Source organism: Xyrauchen texanus, chromosome 23 (assembly GCF_025860055.1).
Source record: "Xyrauchen texanus isolate HMW12.3.18 chromosome 23, RBS_HiC_50CHRs, whole genome shotgun sequence".
Classification (NCBI taxonomy): Eukaryota; Metazoa; Chordata; class Actinopteri; order Cypriniformes; family Catostomidae; genus Xyrauchen; species Xyrauchen texanus.
In genome coordinates, this window is record NC_068298.1 from 17695746 (window position 1) to 17710434 (window position 14689).

Genomic DNA, 14689 nt, shown 5'->3' on the forward strand with positions numbered 1-14689 from the left:
ACCAGAAAAGAGTACAGACTTCCGAGTTGATTTATTTCAACCAGGATGGCAAGGACACTTCATTAGTATCAATATGGTAACTGCCTAGCAACCAGATGGGATTACCCTAGCAACCGAGTAACAAATCACATATCTCTGCACCAGAAAACACTACAGACTTCCGGGTTGACTTATTTCACTCAGGATGGAAAGGAGCCATGTATTGTATTACCTTGGTAACTGCATAGCAACCACATGGGCTTACCCTAGCAACCGAGTAAAAAATCACATATTTCTGCACCAGAAAATCGTACAGACTTCTGGGCTGATTTATTTATGACCGTAATTTTTTTGTTTTCAAGTTACAACATGCTGTTTGACGAGTTTTGCCACGGCAAGCACCACTCACATTTTCTTCAGGAAATGTACCTATCTAGTTCCAGTTGCAATACAGTTATGCAATCTCACCCCAACTCTTATCACCGTAATGTTAACTTAACAACCTGTCCCTACTGTAAAATTGCCTGTGCCTATACAAACAAGTGTATCTATTTAATTTACAATGCCCTACAAAGGGAAAACTCAATAACTATCCCAACACAGAAACTTAAAAAATGGCTTCAAAGTACTGCAGTTTGCCTTGGTTTTGGTGTGGATTTTGTATTTCCTGCAATGTTCACCCTCTGTTTTCTTCTAATCCGAGTCTAGAGACCTGTTTTCAGCCATAACTCAATTTTAACACAATTTTGACATAAACTGCATTATTAAAGAACCACCTGAAAAAAGTCTGGCCACAAAATCACAAAGAGAGAAACAAAGTCCAAAGTAATATATTTTCCATTTTGAGAATGCATGAAGTGGCTATTTCTTTTCATCATCTTACTAAATATCAAGCAGATTGTTTAAATGTCAGCTTCTAAAATTGGATTGGGCTAGAGTGGTGCACAGGGGCTGTGGGTATGAAACATTACGCTTTCAGGCACACAGAAGGACTGTGCTAATGAACAGAGTTGCACTCTTACAAATACCAGATTAATGTCAATGGCTATGTACAGGGGATGAAGGCATGGACACATCTTTCAAGCCTGCAGTATTTCCATTTATAACTACCCTAAGTGAGCAGGCACTCTTTATGATTTAATGGTGAAAAGGGAGACAGCAAAGAAAATATATTTCCTTATATATTAAGGCTCAGTATATTAAATTATTTTCTGTATATTCACAATTATATAGAATAATACATTGTGTTAATATTAGGGCTTTCAATCGATTAAAATTTTTAATCAAATTAATTACATTATGTCCCGAATAATTAATCGTGATTAATCACATTTAATAACATATACAAATATTTGCTGAAAAAGCCCCTCATATAATAATAATTCAATATATGATGAAATAAGTATATATATTTATCTTTAAATATTAAAAAAATCTTGTGGCAGAAGAGTTAATCATTGATAAGACAATACAAAAAATGGCTTTAGAATACAATGTATTGTTTACTACCAAATTATTTAACAGAGATTTATTATTTATTATGAGGGCTTCTTTAAGGACCCGTCAATTTCAACAAACGTCAGACATGATTGAGTAGCACCTCGGTTGCGTTGCGTCATAAACATAAAATGTTTAGGTCACTGTGTCAAGTTAAATATAGTTTAATACTTAGAACACATCTTGAGATCCGTTAGTTTGAATTTGCGCTCCCATCAAATGTTTTGAACGCAACAACTTAACGAATGTCTGTTTTGTGCTGTCTGGTTGTTTTGTTCAATGTATATAAACTGCATGTTGCCACATAGCTGCAATTTCGATTTCTGCCCTCTGGAGTAAACAAGTGGTACTACAAGCTTGCATTTCTCAGGAATCTTCCTTAATACAATCCGGGGACATTGCAATTAATTGCGTACATTTTTTTAACACGTTATTTTTTATAAAATGAATCGCACTGAATTAACGTGTTAAATCGAAAGCCCTAGTTAATATATATCCATACAGGTGAAACTCGAAAAATTAGAATATCGTGCAAAAGTTCATTAATTTCAGTAATTCAACTTAAAAGGTGAAACTAATATATTATATAGACTCATTACAAGCAAAGTAAGATATTTCAAGCCTTTATTTGATATAATTTTGATGATTATGGCTTACAGCTTATGAAAACCCCAAATTCAGAATCTCAGAAAATTAGAATATTGTGAAAAGGTTCAGTATTGTAGTCTCAAAGTGTCACACTCTAATCAGCTAAACACCTGCAAAGGGTTCCTGAGCCTTTAAATGGTCTCTCAGTCTGGTTCAGTTGAATTCACAATTATGGGGAAGACTGCTGACCTGACAGTTGTGCAGAAAATCATCATTGACACCCTCCACAAGGAGGGAAAGCCTCAAAAGGTAATTGCAAAAGAAGTTGGATGTTCTCAAAGTGCTGTATCAAAGCACATTAATAGAAAGTTAAGTGGAAGGGAAAAGTGTGGAAGAAAAAGGTGCACAAGCAGCAGGGATGACCGTAGCCTGGAGAGGATTGTCAGGAAAAGGCCATTCAAATGTGTGGGGAGCTTCACAAGGAGTGGACTGAGGCTGGAGTTACTGCATCAAGAGCCACCACACACAGATGGGTCCTGGACATGGGCTTCAAATGTCAAACGCCTTACCTGGGCTAAAGAAAAAAATAACTGGTCTGTTGCTCAGTGGTCCAAAGTCCTCTTTTCTGATGAGAGCAAATTTTGCATCTCATTTGGAAACCAAGGTCCCAGAGTCTGGAGGAAGAATGGAGAGGCACACAATCCAAGATGCTTGAAGTCCAGTGTGAAGTTTCCACAGTCTGTGTTGGTTTGGGGAGCCATGTCATTGGCTGGTGGTTGGTCCACTGTGCTTTATTAAGTCCAGAGTCAACGCAGCCGCCTACCGGGACATTTTAGAGCACTTCATGCTTCCTTCAGCAGACAAGCTTTATGGAGATGCTGACCTCATTTTCCAGCAGGACTTGGCACCTGCCCACACTGCCAAAAGTACCAAAACCTGGTTCAATGACCATGGTATTACTCTGCTTGATTGGCCAGCAAACTCGCCTGACCTGAACCCCATAGAGAATCTATGGGGCATTGCCAAGAGAAAGATGAGAGACATGAGACCAAACAATGCAGAAGAGCTGAAGGCCGCTATTGCATCTTGGTCTTCCATAACACCTCAGCAGTGCCACAGGCTGATAGCATCCATGCCACGCCGCAATGAGGCAGTAATTAATGCAAAAGGGGCCCAAACCAAGTACTGAGTACATCTGCATGATTATACTTTTCAGAGGGCCGACATTTCTGTATTTAAAATCCTTTTTTTTATTGATTTCATGTAATATTCTAATTTTCTGAGATTCTGAATTTGGGGTTTTCATAAGCTGTAAGCCATAATCATCAAAATTATATCAAATAAAGGCTTGAAATATCTTACTTTGCTTGTAATGAGTCTATATAATATATTAGTTTCACCTTTTAAGTTGAATTACTGAAATTAATGAACTTTTGCACGATATTCTAATTTTTCGAGTTTCACCTGTATACTGAATAATGCATAAGGAATTGCCACTTTTCATATTTTGGGAAATATATGACAATATATGTCCTTATATATTGTAATGTATGTCATTTTATATTTAATAATACATGTAGCTGTCGCAGATAGTGTATTTTCTTGCTGAATATTCATCATCTTTTGAAAGTTTTTTTGTTTTTGTTTGTTTTATAAATGTTGTGTAATACTTATTTGGGAATTGTATTTCATTTGCATGATAATTTGGCAATAGTGACACCTACTGGAGAAAATTAGTGACATAAGACGTACTGGTCATGTGATTTGATTATTTGCGTGAACTCGGAGAAGAAGCTGAGAAACATGATGTGTTGCACACGAATTAAGAGGTGTAAAATTGAGAGGAGTGTCTGGTCAGAAAATGTCTCCTAATGTCTCCTGAATCCTGATTGGAAGGCACACGGTATGTTTGTATATATTGGTTATCATTTATTTATAATTTAAGGTACTGTGTATTGATTTCAATTTAATAAGCTTTATATCGAACGACGTCATGGCAAAATCACTTCATCACGAATTTGATTGTAATTTTGGTTTATTTTCACGGTGTCCATTTGATGTTTGTGATGTTGATTGTCCTGATTCTTGAGAGAAAGACATTAAATAAAGAAGACATCGAAGGCATCAGTTGAAGCGTGGTTTTTTCTGGTCTGGAGAAAACATTCAGGAGCCGTTAAATAGTGAAAAAACATGCATTCACCCTGCCTGGAAGAGTGCAAGAGTTCATCGTGGAAAAGGAAAGATCGCCAGACCTCGATGTGAAGAGCCTACTACAGTCGACCCCGGTAGAACACTGCAGCCATTGGTGAAAGTGAAGACGTCTCTATTCAATTGAGCAACACGATTTCGTCGCATTGAAACGAATCGGTTACCTAACGTAACCTCGGTTCTCTCTAGATGAGGGAACGAGTATTACGTAAGCTAGCTTACGCTACGGAAAGATTCATCTTTTCTGAGATATTGAAGCCAAAAAATTATCCTTAATTTTGTATCATTTGTCAACGCAGTGCAGCAACTGCAGACCTTGAGCGGGCTAGCTAGCGAGCTCATTGTTTGCTCTGCGGCAACTGCTGCAGCCTATAGACGAACTTGGGCGAACTCGCGTCCAATGAGAGGCGTCCATGCGCTACTGCATCTAAGCCCGCCAAAATGGGCGTGGCTAGAGTGCATATAAGCGTAGTTCAGTGAGGCTGGAACCCTGGTTTTCATTGAATGAAGCGAAAGTCGCTCGTAGGCGCTGAACGACGGCCGGCTACGCAATACTCGTTCCCTCATCTAGAGAGAACCGAGGTTACGTTAGGTAACCGATTCGTTCTCTTACGAGAGGTTCTCTCGTATTGCGTAAGCTAGCTTACGCTCACGGGAACCCATTGTCAACGCCGTCGCGCTCAAGCTATCCACTGCATGAGCCCCAGGGGTGGGGGACCCGGGGAGCCCTTGTGAGTGGGGAAATAATATTTGGCCGGCAAGAGTGCGGGCCAGTGTGTGTGTAATACATAAGCACATAGTGGGAAGGAGCGACAGAGCGGCGGTGCCGGTCTGTGTGGAATGAGTCCCATCAGTGCAGCTCACCAGGGGAGCTGTAGCGTATTAAACCGCTACTAGTTTTGCCTGCAGGGCGGACACTTCCAGATTGTAAAATCTGACAAAGGTGGAGGGAAGCCCAGCCCGCTGCCACACATATGTCGTGAATGGAAATCCCGCTGGACCATGCCCACGATGAGGCCATGCCTCTAGTGGGGTGAGCCCTAATGCCCAACGGGCATGGCAGGTCTTTTGACGCTTATGCGGCAGCAATAGCGTCCACTATCCATCTAGACAGTGTCTGTTTCGAGGCGAGACCTTTGGTGCGCCCTCGAGCGAAGCGAAAAGCTGCTCAGAGCGTCTGACAGAGGCGGAGCACTCAGTATACAATCTCAGTGCTCTGACTGGGCAAAGGAGATTGGCGTCGCGTTCGCTATCGGATGCTGGCAGCGCCGATAGGGAAATGACCTGTGCTCTGAAAGGAGTACCGATCACCTTGGGAACATAGCCGTGTCTAGGCTTTAAAATGACCTTGGAGTCACTTGGTCCAAACTCAAGACAAGCAGCTCTGACAGACAGCGCTTGAAGGTCTCCCACACGTTTGACTGATGACAGGGCAGTCAGAAAAACGGTTTTGAGTGAAAGGTATTTCAAATCCACGGATTGAAGCGGTTCGAAAGGGGGGCTTTCATAGTTTCGAGAACTATAGAAAGATCCCAGATAGGAACCGATGGGAGTGCGGGGGTTCATCCTTCTAGCTCCCTTGAGGAAGCGGATGACCAGCTCGTTTTTCCCAGTGACTGGCCGTGCAGGGGTTCAGCGTATGCCGTGGCGGCCGCCACATACACTTTGAGCGTGGATGGGGATCTGCCCTTATCCAGCAGCTCTTGTAAAAACACGAGCAGCGGCGACACCCCACATGTCCGTGGGTCCAGGTCTCTGTCGGTGCACTATTTTGAAAACACAGACCATTTTGGCGCATAGAGTCTTCTCGTGGAAGGGGCTCTAGCGTGTATGATGGTGTTTATTACCCCTTCTGGCAGAGTGACGGGTAGTCGTTGATCACCCACGCGTGCAGCGCCAGCGCTCTGGGTGGGGATGCCAGATCGTGCCGCTGAGCTTGAGAGAGGAGATCTGCTCTCACTGGGATGGGCCCGCGGCTGTCAGTGACAGCTGCGTAAGGAACCATGTCTGATTCTCCCAACGCGGGGCTATGAGGAGCACCGAGTGACGCGTTTCCTGATCCTCTGCATTACCTGTGGCAATAGCGAGGCGGGAGGGAAGGCGTAAGCGGGCGGTTGGGCCAGTCCTGGGCCAGCGCATCCTCGCTTTCAAGAAAAATATTGGGCAGTGAGCGAGAGTTCTCTTCTGGCGCTAAGAGGTCTATCTCTGCTCTGCGAATATGCGCCATAACTTCTGGACTGTTTGAGCGTGCAGGGACCATTCCCCTGGAGGAATATTGTCTCTGGACAGTCTGTCTGGGCCGTCGTTCAGGTGGCCTGGCACGTCGCGTCGCCCTCAGCGAGCTCAGGTGGCACTGGGACCAACTCAGTATGCGTTTAGTCCGATGGAAGAGGTTCCTGGATCTGACACCGCCCTGGCGGTTTAGGTAGGATACCACAGATCTGCTGTCCGAACGGACCAGGGCGTGGTGACCCTGAATGACCGGAGAAAGCGCATAGCGCGTACTCGACCGCTATCATTTCCAGACAATTTATGTGAAGGAGCTTTTCCTGAACTGACCATAGGCCAAAAACCGGAGAGCCCTCGCGGACGCGCCCCAACCCGTGTTGGGCGCGTCTGTCGAGATGACTTTCGGCGAGATAAAGCTCCCATCGTCACTCCCGCTGATACCATTCAGCCACTGTCCAGGGCTGCAGAGCTGAAATACAGGTCTGAGTCACCTTGATCGGCTGGCGGCCTGTGTCCCAAGCCCGGCGAGACGCTGGTGTTTAGCCAATGCTGAAGCGGCGCATGTGCAGTAAACCCAGCTGAAGTACTGCTGCGGCTGAGGCCATGTAACCTAGCACTCTCTGAAATTTTTTCAGAGGCGTGAGGCTGTTCATCTGAAAGGACGCGGCTAGTCGCTGAACACGGCGCGTGCGCTGTGTAGATAAGCGAGCCGTCATTGCCACGGAGTCTAGTTCTATCCCAGTTGCCTGACTGGGCTGTAGTGAGCTCTTGGTCCAATTGACTGCAAGACCCAAACTGTTCAGATGGCTGAGGTGAACTGTTCTGTGAGACAGAAGCTCCGTATGTGACTGTGCCATAATCAGCCAGTCGTCCAAATAGTTCAGAATTCGCAAGCTCTGACTCCGCAGGTGTGCGAGCGCCACATCCATGCACTTTGTGAAAGTACGGGGTGCTAAAGACAGGCCGAACGGAAGGACGGTGTATTGATAAACCTGGCCGTCGGCTGAATCTCAAGAATGGCCTGTGACGGGATTTATCTGAATCTGAAAGTAGGCATCTTTCAGATCGAGAGAGATAAACCAGTCCCCTGGCGCGTATCGCTGAGGAGTTTCCTGATTGTAAGCATTTTGAATGGTCTTTTTGCAAGCACCTTGTTCAAACCCCTGAGATCTAATATTGGTCTGAGGCCACGTCTTTCTTGGGAACAAGAAAATAACGGCTGTAAAACCCCGACTCGCTCAGCGAAGGCGGCACTTTCTCTATGGCCCTTTTGCACAGAAGGTTTGCTATTCCTGAACGAAGCATGCAGGCTGCTTCCGTGTTCACAATAGTTTCGAGCCGTGCTCTGAAGCGGGGAGGGTGGCGATCGAACTGTAGCAAATAGCCCTGTTTTATTGTGCTTAACACCCATTTGGATATCCCTGGGATTGCTTCCCACGCTTTGAAGCATAACGCTAGAGGGTGAATGGCCAAATCGCCCTGATTGCCGCACACAGCGCGCTGAACAGAATAAGTGAGCGCGCTTACTGTGCTTATGCATGACTGCTCGCAGACAGCAGGGACATGCTGTTCTGTGAGTGACTTCCCGATTGAGGTGAATGGGGAAAGAGTCACATCTGTTAAGTGATGCGCAAACATAGTCACGGGCACGGGACTTACATACAGAGAAGTGTTTGCTGGCCGTGTGACAGAGCGGGCAGAGAATGGGCGCCGCGACGTATTCGGTGGCGCGTTTATTGACTCTAACACTCGAGCGGGCTGTGTCCGCTTTATGTGAGTGGGCTCTGATAGGAACACGGGAAGTGTAATGCTTGTGTGTAGGGGTGAACACTGGATTGTGGGCACATTTTCTACACATAAGGCATGTTTGCTCTTTACAAGATTTCTTTGGGTCGCCGTGAAAACAGCGTTTGAGTGCAGGCAAGCGGGCAGTATCACCGGCTTGTTGGCTGCTGAATCCACCACTGTAGTAGCCTGAGAGAGGGGACTGACAGGGGCGAAGCTTTGACGGTGGTCCGGCCGTGGCGGGACTGAGCCGTCGTTTTTTCAACAAGGCTAGGAGGACTTCGGTTGCTCAGGTTTCAAGCGCAACCTTAGACCGAGGCCAGCGGAGGCGGCGGTCTGCGGCGGCTGTCTGAGCGCTGATCGAGGAGCTAAGCCGACGTGGCAGGAAGAGGTTCATGGCTTGGGTTGCTTTCTGGACTTCTGAAAAGCGGTCAACAATGCCACTCACCGCGAGCCGAAGAGACCGGTCGGAGAGAGCGGTGCGTTGAGGAACGTGGGCGCTCTGCTTCTCCCATGTCGGCTAGCGTTAGCCACAGATGTCTCGGTCACAGTCAAGGCCATGCACTTCCCTAGAGCTTGGGCTGCAGCTTTGGTGGCGCTGAGGGCGAGGTCCGTCGCTTCTTAGATCTGTAACAGCCTCTGGTGCCTGCCTTTCTCATCCCACTCCGAAGAAGGTCCGCTTGGAGGATCTGTAAGGCGGCCATGGAGTGCAGAGCAGATGCGGCTTGGCCGGCGGCGGAATAGGCGCGGCCAACATAGGCGGAAGTCGCTCTGCAGGCCTTAGACGGGAGCACTGGCTTAGACCGCCATCTCGCGGAGGGCGGGCAAGGTGTGCTGCTACCGAATCCTCGACCGGGGGATGGAGGAGTAGCCCTTGAGTGTGGAGTTCGGCAGGAAGGAGCGGCCCGGCCGCTGGTGTTGCGTGGCGACGGCTCTGAAGAAAGCAGCCGTCGAGTCTGTTGGGAGCCTGCTCAGGGGCGGTGACCACTCGAGCCCGAGGCGGTCGACGGCCTGTGTGAGGAGGCGTGTTAGTTCCCGCCGACTCAGGCGCGGGTCCTGCTGGATTCCTGGGCCGAGGAGGAGGCGTGGGAGCCTGACCACTCCTCGCTGTCCGAAGCCATGATGGAACAGCCCTTATCCTCCACCTCGTCCTCCGAGATGGCAGCAGTGCGGCCGCTGGGCGGCCGCTGGGCGGCAACTGCGCGTCCCGGGGGGGCGGGGAGGGTGAGAGCGATGCTCGAGGGAGAGGCTCCGGGGAGGCAGTCGCTTCTATCACCGGTTCTAGCAGCCTTTGGGAGCGGCGCTTTTTCCTGCGCGGCGGAACGGAAGGCGGCACGGCGGCTTCAGTTCTGAGCGCTTCGAGTCGAGCCCTTCAGGGTCAACATCGGAAGCTCCTCGCCGAGGTCGCATCCGCCTTCAGCGAGGGCGAGCTCTGCATGCTCCAGTCCCAGGCAGAGAGCGCAGATGATGTGGCGGTCTCCGGCGCTGAGAGGGGCGCGGCATGAAGCGCAAGTGGTGCGAGGCATCTTAAAAAAGACGCTCGTTACTCTTTTGTGAAGTTCGTTAAGAACTAGCTTGCTCTAAAAAAGGATACGTCACCGGATGGCATAGCTCGCAGGATGGCTGAAGGTGGCGGAGATGGCCGGCTTCTTCGAGCGCTGTCCAAGCTTGGTAGATGCCCTTCGAACGGCGACGCGGCTTCCAGTTCAGAGATGCGAAGAGCTTCGCTGAAGAGATGAAAATCAGGGTTCCAGCCTACGAACTACGCTTATATGCACTCTAGCCACGCCCATTTTGGCGGGCTTTGATGCAGTAGCAGCCGGACGCCTCTCATTGGACGCGAAGTTCGCCAAGTTCGTCTATAGGCTGCAGCAGTTGCCGCAGAGCAACCAATGAGCTCGCTAGCTAGCCCGCTCAAGGTCTGCAGTTGCTGCACTGCGTTGACAAATGATACAAAATTAAGGATAATTTTTTGGCTTCAATATCTCAGAAAAGATGAATCTTTCCGTAGCGTAAGCTAGCTTACGCAATACGAGAGAACCTCTCGTAAGAGAACTCTATTGCGTTTCACGTGACTGCATTCCTTGCCGTGCTAAAGTGCAACGCAAGAAGACATTGCTGCAGTGACGACGAACAGCCACAAGGCGGCAACGTTGCGATGTTTTTCGGACAATCGAGTTTGTCAAGAGTTGCTACTTTTGGATTTGCAGGTCAGACTGTATCTTTTGAACTTGAAATGTCATTTCTTGGTTGCCTTAACATTTATTCTAGTTGAAATTGTGCATATGGTTGAAACAAATATTTGCATTTGATAATTTTCTAAATTGATAGAAGTGTGTAACTTGTTTAATAATTGACATTGTGCAATTTCCACATGCATTACAGCTTGTTATCAGTGTTTAAAGCTTATTAATAGTGTGGTTTACAGCAAGTTACGGACATGGATCAAAATAGATCAGACATTTGTGTATTAGACCAAGTGATTCAAGCTCTTAAAGAAGAAAAGGCACAATTAGAGGGGAAATTAGAAACTGAAATTGATGCCTCTGATAGAGAAAAATATGAAGAACGCTTAGCTGAAATTAATGCAGATCTGGAAGTTAATAAGACGAGATTACAGGAATCATCATCACGAGTTGAGCAAGAAGTTAGGCGATCAGAAAGAGAAAGGCATCCAACAGAAAAAATGCTTGAGTGTAGGCGTGACGAGTTGGCAAAAAGAGAACGGAAGTTTATGTTCACATACTTAAACTTTAAAGCTGAAGCTCAATTTATCAGATCTAAATTGAAAGAAGAGTGCTCTAAAACCGAGTTAGATGATATGATTGTGACGGCAGAGAAACGCGAAGCAGAGTTAAAACAAATATATGAGAGTATTCGTGCACTGAACGTCCCATCTCAAGAAATAAGAAGGAGAATGGATAGCTGCACTTCAGTTACTAGTGAAATAACTGCACTACTGAAAGGATGTTGCGCAGAAGTTGGCACAAAGGAGTTTGATGCTGAAACTGTAAAAGAAACACTCCTTCAGTTACTGCAAAGAGATGACGCCAGGTCAGTTTATGGATCAACTGTGTCGAGAGCTGAAAGAGATAGTCAGCAGGGAAGTCATCTGTCAGCAAAAAGGGCGGAAGCAGCGGCACGCTTAGTTGCAAAACGTGCTGAACTAAAGAGAGAAAAAGAAATCTCAGCTCAAAGAAAAGAGGTATTAGCCCAACAAGAGAGGTTAAAAATGCTGGAGGAGCAAAGGGATCTTGAAGTAATGGAAGCTGAATACATTGTGTATGCAGAAGAGGAATCAAGATTGAATGCTGAAATAGGTGATGCTAAAGAAAGAAGCACTATGCCTCCAAGTCAGCTTCCACTGCACCACAAAAACCCTTCATGCATCAAGGTTTCCCAAGAAACTTTAGCTCAACCTTGCTCTAAAAATGAGCTGGAGAAAAGAGTAGATGAGGTCTTGTTAGTGAAAGCACTAAAAGAATCCCTGGCAATGACTAAACTTCCAGCTCCAGAGCCATTCACATTTACAGGTGACCCACTCAAGTTCACTGAATGGTGCACCTGCTTTAAAGCTTTGATCGAAACAAACTGTACAAGCCCAGCACATCGGTTGTTCTATCTGAAAAGGTACTTAAGTGGAGATGCGCTTAGTGTACTAGAGGGAACATTTTATAGGAGTGATGAGGATGCATACACACAAGCTTGGGATGTCCTGAACAAACGTTATGGACACCCCTTTGTAGTTCAAAGAGCATTTAGAATAAAGCTAAATAACTGGCCAAAACTTGGACCCAAAGAATCACTGAAATTAAGGGAGTTTAGTGATTTCCTCATCTCTTGCAAAAATGCAATGCCTCATGTACATGGTTTGAGGGTTTTGGACGATTGTGAAGAAAACCAGAAATTGCTTCAGAAACTTCCTGACTGGATCACAACTCGCTGAAATAGGTATGTCACTAAAGCATTAGATGAAGAGAAGCCATACCCAAGCTTCACTGAGTTTTCAGACTTTGTGGCAGAGGAGGCACGTATTGCATGTAATACTGTTTCCTCTCTACTTGCTTTAAAACATGCAGATGAAAAGTCTGGCAAGGAGCAGAAACGTCTCAAGGCCAGTGCTCTGACACAAAATGTTAAACCCATTGCAAGGAGTGCATTGGAAAGAGAGAAAGGCTCCAAACTAAGCCCTTCTGTCACTCAGGATAATAGACAAATAGAATGTGTCTGCTGTCAGCAAAATCATTTTATATACAAATGTGAAAGGTTTGCGGCAATGCCTCTTGAGGAGAAGAAAAGGTTTGTCATCAACAACAAGATGTGCTTTGGTTGTCTCAGAGTCGGCCATGTCTCTAAAAACTGTAGAAAGCGAGCTACTTGCAACATCTGCAGGAAGAGTCACCCCTCTCCACTTCATGAAGAACGCTCTCAAGGAGGAAAGCTGGAAGCTTCACCTGATGAAAGGGCTTCTACTAGCTTATGCAGTGTGGAGATGGATAATGGTAATCACACTTCGATGATTGTTCCAGTATGGCTCTCTTGTGCTACAAAGGACAGCACAGAAATTTTAGCCTACGCATTGCTAGACACGCAGAGCAGTAACACATTTATCGATCAAGACATCTGTGATAAACTACAAGCAAACACAGAACCTGTGAAATTAAAGCTGTCCACAATGACTGATAGAGCTTCAATAGAGAATTGTCAGAGAGTAGTTGGACTAAGAGTGAGAGGTTTTAGTCTGCAAGAGTACATCGAGTTGCCACCCGTATACACTCGAGAATACATTCCCTTGGAACGAGATAGCATTCCTACTTGTAAAAAAGCTCAGAAATGGATGCACCTGCTCAGTGTTGCAGACAAGATGCCAGATTTGTTGAATTGTCCTGTAGGGCTTCTAATTGGCTTTGATTGTCCAAGGGTTCTGAAGCCAACCCAAGTGATATCAGGGAAGGATCACGAACCATACGCAGTCAAAACGGACTTAGGCTGGAGTATAGTGGGATCCATAACACCCCATACTTGCTCTAGAAATGTAGCGGGGTTCTGTCATCGCATTTTTGTGAAGGAACTCCCAGCAATCACACCTGCTGCTGTAATCAGGACGTTAGAAGCAGATTTTCGGGATACAGACTCAAGAGAAAAGACAATATCTCAGGAGGACATTCAATTTCTTCAACAGTTGGATGAAATGACTCAACACAACAAAGAAGGACATGTAGAAATGCCCTTACCTTTCAGAGAGCGTCCTCAATTACCGAATAATAAGCAGCTTGTTACGGTTCATTTGAAACATTTGAAAAGAAAACTGGAGAGAAATCCCAAGTACAGAGAAGACTATGTGAGATTTATGGATGGTGTCTTTAGAGATGGTGATGCCGAAGAAGCAGATGCCTCACCAAAAGAAGGCAATGCATGGTACATTCCGCACCATGGGGTGTACCATCCCAGGAAGCCAGAAAAAATAAGAGTGGTATTTGACTGCTCAGCCAAATTTGAAGGTACATCTTTAAATGACCACTTATTCACAGGTCAAGACTTAACAAATGCTCTAACTGGAGTTTTGTGCAGATTTCGTGAGTATCAGATTGCGATTGTTTGTGATGTGGAGAAGATGTTCCACCGCTTTCACGTCAGTCCAAATGATCGTGATTTCCTGAGATTTCTATGGTGGGAAGAAGGGAACACCGAAAGGGAATCCAAGGAATACCGCATGCAAGTGCATATTTTTGGAGCTGCATCCTCTCCGGGTTGTGCGAACTACGGCATGAAATATCTTGCCAGAAAATATGAAAGGGACTACCCACTGGCAGCGAGCTTCATTCGCAAAAATTTTTACATGGATGATGGACTTGTCAGCGTTGATTCCATCGAGAAGGCCAACAAGTTGGTTAGTGAAGCGCAAGAGGCCTTGGCTAAGGGAAAACTGCATTTACACAAGTTTGTTTCTAATAGCAGAGAAGTCTTGAGTGCAATTCCAGAGAGCAAACGTGCCAGTGTAGTGAAGGATGTAGATCTAAACTACAGTGAGCTTCCAATGCAGAGTGTACTGGGAGTAAAGTGGAACATAGAGACTGATACATTCTCATTTAAAGTTGACTTTAATGAAAAGGCTGCCACTCGGCGAGGAATTCTGTCAGATGTTGCAAGTGTGTACGACCCATTAGGTTTTCTCGCTCCCTATATCTTGACTGGGAAGAGAGTGCTCCAGGAGATGTGCAAACGAGGGGTAGGATGGGATGAACCTCTTCCCTCTGATCTGAAGCCAAAGTGGGATACATGGACCCATGACTTGGAGAATCTCCAAAAGGTTAAAATACCAAGATGCTCAATTCCTGGAAATATAGGCAGAATTCAGAAAATAGAGCTGCATCATTTTTCAGATGCTAGCAGTGAGGGTTAT